This window comes from Tigriopus californicus, chromosome 9, assembly GCF_007210705.1.
Source record: "Tigriopus californicus strain San Diego chromosome 9, Tcal_SD_v2.1, whole genome shotgun sequence".
Lineage (NCBI taxonomy): Eukaryota > Metazoa > Arthropoda > Copepoda > Harpacticoida > Harpacticidae > Tigriopus > Tigriopus californicus.
The window spans coordinates 3,684,806-3,692,364 of NC_081448.1; the positions used below are offsets into that span (position 1 = coordinate 3,684,806).

Here is a 7,559-nt window from a genome sequence, read left to right on the forward strand (position 1 = left end):
ATTTTTTTTCACATCTCGTTTTTTACTTCTAATTTATCCATTAAGGGATCGCAGGTTCTTTGCCTGATTTAGTTTCTCTTCGAAATTCAGCTTTGATTTACGGATCAAAAGTTGCACTTCGAATTTCTGAGTTTTGTATAACATTGCGTCCCTTGGGTTGCCCGAGTCCCTTTGTTTCTTCCAGAGCGATGATTTTCTTCGGATGGATCGCTTTAGCTCGCCGGTTAACCAAACGGGTTCTTTTTCAGACCTTCGTTTACGCCGTGGAATGAACCACTCGAGCCCTGTTATGATCGTATCACAAAAGAAAGTCCAGTTCGCTTCCACCGTTTTGCCAGCAAAAACGTTGACCCAATCGATGCTTTCTAAACAAGTTCGGAAACCGACATAATCTCCTCTGGCGAGATTTGGCACCAATTGCTCCGAGTGAGCAAAAAGTGCTCTCGAGTCAAACTCGCATTCCAAGGGAAAGTGATCGCTCATTGTCAGATCTGTAATGGCCAACCTAGATCACGGTCGCCATGTATTGCTCGAATCAAGTTCAACGAGAACAAGACACGAGACTTAGTGAAACTTAAGACTAGTTAAGAAATGAATAGTGTTGACATGGAGAGAGTAAGTCGTAGACTGCCGTGTATTCAGGAGGAGCATAGTATTATGTACAAAGAAGAGGATGGTTGCGCTTAGTGAGCCCATCCCATGTCGGTCGCAACTTGTCGTGACTTTCAGAGTCCCTTTTGTTGCATCATGCTTTTACTTGGCTTTCTCATGGCGATGCTTTTGTTCGTATACAGATCTTCACGAATAGTTACGTGACGTATGCTGTTGGAACATGAAGTTAAAAGAAGGTCAAGTTTGTGCCCACCAATATGGGTCGATCCATGGACATGCTGGTTTAGAAAACCATTTATAGTAGCTTCTATCAACTCCATCTCTCGTTTGGAACGGCTTTGCATGTGTAGCATGCTTTTGCATGTGTTTGCATGTATCAATGTGTATTGATGGACGATTGAAGTCTCCGAAAATAATAGCATTCGAACATGCCAACGTCAGAAACAGATTTATCTCTTCATCCTCACCAGTAGATGCGTTTGGACACAAATAGGTGCAAAATACATGTTTGTTACCAATCCGGATGCCACAGGTTTGCCGATGGTTTCCGTAAATTTCTATTGGCTTAAATTCAAGTCGGCACAATATCATAACTCCTCCTACAAGTCCATGCTGAGTGTCAGATCTGTCCTTTCGAGAAGCTACAAAATATCCCGGTGTTTCAATTTCAGAGGAAAGTATCCCTGAGTGGTGCCACGTTTCACTAATGAGGGCTATGGTGGGACATTCCACACTCATATGAGCATGAACGCTGGCCAGTTTGTTCAGAAGACTACTGACGTTGAAATAAAAAAAAAATCTTAAGCCACATTTTTGACGAGGGTGGTTGTTTCGCTTATTGTAGACATTTTCGATAATGCGACTCCATGGGACTTTTTGTAAGCTTGACCATTTTTTCGTTTTCATTCCTTCTCCTAATTTCGTTCTCCTCGTGGATTTCGTCCCAATGGTTAATTTTGTTTGCTCTTTCGGAAATCAGTTTTTGAGACATACATTTCCGTCGTCTATGGTCGTTGGACCACCTGTGTTCTCCGTGCCTTCTTGGAAAGGGTTTGGATTCTGATTTATCTTCGTACAAGCATACCGGAGATGCTTCTCTGAACCGCAAAGAAAACATTTCTTAACTTGATCTCGGTGAAGAATTCGAATCTTTTTCTTGCCAATTGAAATGAAATTCGGGATAGGTTCTTTCGGAGAAATTCCTACACGCATGTTCCCATTTGGAATTCCAGCAAGCCATGAGTCATCGAAATGTCGCCTCTGTGATTTCCGACAAAGGTTTAGCAAATGCAGCAATTTCTTGAATGAGCAAGTTGTTTGCGTCAGGCTTTCGTACTTTGCTTTCCAAAGTCATTCAAATCGTGTCTCGACAAGAAATATATATTCCCTCATTTCTTTTTTTTCAGTTCCTCTAAAGTGGATTGTGCTTGAAATTACCCTCTCCTGGCTGCCCCATCAACTCGTAAATAATCACCCATGAGCAGGTTCAAGAATACGCTTTGTTATTCGACTATTTTATCGAAATCGGCTTCATGAAGTGATTTTGGTCTTAATCAAAATATTTTTTCCCTTTTTTACAATATGACAGGATTGTCACTTGTGTAAGATTACGGCCATGGAATATAATATTGTTACTTCAATATATCGCTAATCTTCACGAACAATCTAAATGAGAATGCCTCATGTAACATTTGTTCTACTTTTTTAATGGTCTAACATAAGAAACTGCGCAAGTCTTGGTGGGATCCAAAATAATTATCACATCTACATAGAAGTCAAAAATATACATGGCGTTAAAGTTAAACATCAATTCTACTGACAGTAGAGGCTTAATGAGCGTTTAGAAAGCACATTCAAGCAGCGATGAGAATAATTGAGATTGATCGAATTTTTTCCACTTTCTGCCACAAGTGGCAGAAAATGGTAGAAAATGGCAGAAAGTGGCAAAAAAGGCAGAAAATGCTGGAAGGTGGTCAAAAATGGCCGCCGCTAGTTAGAATGGCCGATCTTGATTCCAAAAGATGTCAAGGACAAGAAGGATCATATGGGTAGGATAAGTTTTGCAAGTGTCCTTTGCTAAAAGGCATTGGCTGATATGCAAAATGTTCCTCAAATATTGATATATATTCTCTTTAATGGTTTGATTGAATTCATAAAACAGTATCCATAGACCACTTACAATATCAAAGGCCTAGCCGCACCATTTACATTTTTTTTCATCGTCATCAAAATTGTTATTGAATGTGATTTAACGTTTTTAAAAGCTATGGTCGCCAGTTTTACTTTAGATAAGGTTAGGTCAAAGGCAACTCTGACTCAGATCTATTGCGGTGGCAAAATTCTAACTCAATCACAGTCAAGTGACGTTTAGTGGTTGTTTCTCATATTTGATGCAAAATGCCCATGTCAACGTGTCAAAACTACATACAGGTAGGCTTAAAAATTAAGGGGAAGTGATCGTAAATACTAGATAAAGATGATTTAAAATGATACAAATAAATCTATTTTCTGCCCATTTTTGGCCACTTATTTTGGACCAATTTCTGCCATTTTCTGCCACCAATTTCTGCCAGGTGGTAGAAAATGGCTTTTAATAATGTTTCATCCCTGCTTAGCATCCTTTCAGTAAGATTTTGACAACAACCTGCGATGAGTATTGTAGAAGGTGCCTCACCCAGGATTTCTATTCTGGCCTTGGTTACAAATTTGGTGATGACCAAAGCACTCTTTGACAAGCTGGATTCACAAGAAATGACCTTTTTGTGTTATGTTTTATGCGCCAATTTTGTCTAACTGCCCACAAATATACTGGCAAGCATACTCTGGAGTGAAGGATTATGCTCAGTTTTTTAATTAAGTAGCATTTAGGGGTGTGAAACCCATTTGTTAAGTAACCAATCAAAACAAGTACATCAACAACATACGTACTTAGAGTATGGGTCTACTATACTTGCTGATGTAGTTAACAATTGGTCTATTAAACCGCTTAACAACTGACCTATTGTCACCTCTGAACAGCAATTGCAGTGGGGGAAAACATCACAGTCAACTCGCACCATCGCCCATTGAATTTCGAATAAGCAAGTGATTTTGAGTGTGCTGTCTTACAAAACCCAGCAAAATGAACATGTTTGGTGTAATTCTGTGAAACACCATCAAATGACCTTTGCTGGGAAAGGTCAGGTCCCGTTGCAGTAATGGGCATGTGCATCATCCTGTTCCAGGACAACACTCCTGTCCGGGAATATCTTCCTGACCCATTCAGGGGATAAGGCACAGAGTCAGAACGGACCTCAAAACAATATGCTCCGAAATGCTGAAAAGTCAAGCTTAACATTTATATGGGGTTGGGTCTCCGTTAAACAAACAAAGGGATCTTTCTATTGCTCAGCATCATCAACCTTAAGTTGTTTAACCATATTTCTCTTCAATTTCGGATCCTTTTTGCATACTTGTTTGTGTTAACCCAATATATAGACAACCCTGTATATGTACATTTACTCAAGAGAGTTATACTCCATCGTTCTTAGGATCTGACTATATATATATATATATTTATGAGCACGCCATGAAAGACGACACAATTCATCATGAATTGTTTGCTTGCTCTATCACCTCTCTTCATCTTGCTTACGTCTATCGTGATCGAAGGTAAAGGAAATCGTTTGTTGATAAATTATATCAGAAACATACTTCTTGGATTAGAAATATGAATTGCTCCCGTCTTTGTGGTTTAGTGCCAATTAGCTTTGAAGATGTTTAACTAGTTTACTTTCCATTAACTCCTGTCAACGGTGGTTGGAGAATCAAGCTTGGAGACCACATTTCGCCCACTAATTAACATTTTAGGGGCCAATATTGAATATAAAAATAGGAAATAATGGCTTTCAAGTTGACGTCACCAATTTCCGAAGCTATCACCATCTACGCGTCCAAGAGACATATTCTTGAAAAGTGTTGGTATCAAAAGCCTGCCTCGACCCATCAGTTAAGGTCGGAGAAATAACTTGTTTTGCCGTTGAGGCTAAGTTCCAAATGGTGACATAACTAATTTACGCTAAATAGTGCTCAGAAAACTACTAGCATTTAAACCTCTAGATTTGCTTTTCGACGTCAAAACAAGTAATGTTTCCCAGCCTTACCCGTTAAAAGTGTGCAGACAAGTAAGTACACGATGTATGTACAGTAGATGATACTACAAACACAAACTCCAAATCAACTTTCGCAAGACAACCATCGTGGGATTTGAGTGCAATTAGGAGTAATTTTGATATTGTGACCAAGGGTGCTGATTTGGAAATGGCAATGTAAAATAATGCAATGGAAATGCAAACTGAAGTTAAAACCAAGAGGTACCCTAAGCAGAATGATTTTCACTTGTGCATACAACCAAAGCAAGTGAAAAAGATAGCCTTACATTTATCAATTGTGCAAAAAAGATTTCTACGCACTTTCAGGGACTGCGCATGTGCTTGTCATCCACAACTAACTTTTTTACTTTTGGGTCCTTAATGTGCGTAAATGCCTCTGCAGATGATAAAAAGTGATGGCGAAATTGAGTGCCAACTGAACAACATAGAGTTTGATATCGGTATCCATGCCATTTCTTAAGCTTTTCTTCCAATTTAGCATTTTTTTCGTCTAGTGGTACTCTTTTGGCACAGTATAGCTACTATAACTTTCATTGGCTAGTTTAACTATTTTTCCAGAAATATCTTGCATCATCAATTCAATAGAATACAAAAGCTCCCCAAAAACTCTTTTTGTGAACACGGACCAAAAGCGGACTGAGTCCTCCGGAAATAAACAGGATCACTATTTTCTACAATTTCCAGGTTATGGAACAAATTTGGGATCCATCACCACGTCTATGGAAACTGATAGAACGATAAGCAGGCAACGCAAGTAAGTTCTGATTTGTGATATCAAGAAGAAGCAATAGTGAATGGGATTATTTATTTTTTGGCATGAACGATTCATGAAAAGACTCATTAATTTTGCGCGTTACCCCTTGGTCTCTTTTTCCCATTTCGTTTGTGTTGTCTATTATTTTAGAGCATCAATTGTTGTTTTGTTTCCTCAAAGGCACTATTTCCGTCAATCAATAAGTTGAAGTTTTGGACCAATGTTGACTTTTCTTGCGACATAATTATTTCAAATGTAAATTGAAATTTAATTGGTGTGTTAGCCTTGGGAAAAGCTAACCCAGGAACACAAGATGCTAACAAACGAAAATATGTCAAGTAAAAATTAATTACAGAGCTAACTGTATTTCTGAGGAGACATTGTGACTAGTGCATCATCCTAGAATGTGAGACCACCGTGGTTCGATTCCTTTCCGTGACTCCCTATTGGATCCCAAGGGAGCTCTTAGACAGGTTTTGTTCATTTCCCAGAAGGAAACATGAATCCCATGAGTGGTTTCGAGTGAAAATCATGTCTTGTCTGCTGGTTCTCCTAAAAGAAAACTGCGTATTCATTAGTCTCTCTGCGTCTTTCTGCACATTTATCTCTTCAATTTTGGATTTCAAAACATCAATACAGTCACGACCATGAGGTCGCCTTTGCCACTTCATCATGCTCTCTTGTGTCAAGAGAAGCTCGGGCAGGCAAGCCCTGGCTCTTCAAACTCGACGGTATGAAAGGTCGAACGCGTTCAAGGGTTTTTGACCATATGGACTTTCTTCACCTATCACCTTTTTAAATTTGAATGGAAAACCGGTCTCTGCTATTTAAGAAATAGCTATTCCCGCTTAGGTTTGTGTATTAGACAGGATTTGTTGGAAGCGAAAAGAGTTTGCGACTTTGGTCAAGATCAGGTTGACCTTTACTGTAAAACCGACGACGTGCTCTAGAAGAACCAATTCGTGCAGAAATGTCTGTCTGGCTAAGTTCAAAGAAGAACACTTGGCTTTGATTCTAGAAAAGCCAGTGGAGCTTTACCTCGTTTTAATACTGAAACAAGGATAGACCATTAACGTAGCTTTAGATGAGATGATTTTAGTTTTTGAGGAAGTTTGCTCCTGTCGAAAATGCGAATTGCAAAATAGCTAAAGACTCCACAACAATTATTGCCATAAGATAATGCATGATGGGTCAATTCAAATTCCATCATCACGAATTTCACCGTCATTTTTCCTTCTTTTGCATGTTATTGGCTTCTTTTATAATTTACAATTATTGGATTTATTGATTGATTGGTCATTTTTGGGGTTCAAAAACTTATTTGTTCGCTTGAAATATGCACCACTTGTTACGAGTTCTTATTTCTTACAGAAAGTGCGTCCTTTTGGCACATTGGGGTTAGTGCCAGAGCAAAGCTGAATACATGGAAAAGGAATGTCCAGCTACGTGTGGACCTGGAGACCTTTGTGAGAACTGGCTCCCGGAATGTGATCTCATGGCGGCCAATGAGTTTTGCACGACAAGGGAAATATTTATGATAATGTATTGCTACAAATCATGTCTTTGTGACAAAGGCCGATAGTAAGCACGCGGTGGAACATGCAACGAGTATTTGAATCTGAAATGCACTAACAGTTGCCAATCGTGGTGAAATATGACACTGGAAAGAAAATCGAAAATAAAGCATGCCTTGAATTTATCTCAACTCGACCCAATAACCTGACGCACAATATCGCAAAATTGATCCGGTTCGCCAACTTCTTTGACGAGCTTGAAATGCCTTACAATAGCAAAGTACTTTTACGTAAATGTAACAACAGACTCTGCTGATATTCTTTGATGGCAGGGTGTCTGAGAAGTTCTAAATGTTCTGGTGTAGAAGATTTGGCTATCCAAGACTAACATGCGAGCACGCAAATAAGCAGGGCATTAGTCGTTCCTAAAAAAAAGGAACGGATTACAGTTACAATTACTTTGGCCTAAAAAGTAACTCGTTATACAACCATTACATGCCAGAAAATGTAATGGCGTTACTCGTTACA

At 39.1% G+C, this 7,559-nt stretch overlaps 1 long non-coding RNA gene across 1 annotated transcript; it reads left to right on the forward strand.

Annotated features, from left to right (window-relative positions):
• The first annotated feature begins 4,161 nt into the window (after positions 1-4,161).
• On the forward strand, positions 4,162-7,216 carry LOC131886738 (uncharacterized). The gene is made up of 3 exons (XR_009373946.1): positions 4,162-4,263; positions 5,448-5,517; positions 6,889-7,216. It is a non-coding gene; the product is annotated as an uncharacterized LOC131886738 (long non-coding RNA).
• The last annotated feature ends 343 nt before the right edge of the window (positions 7,217-7,559 follow it).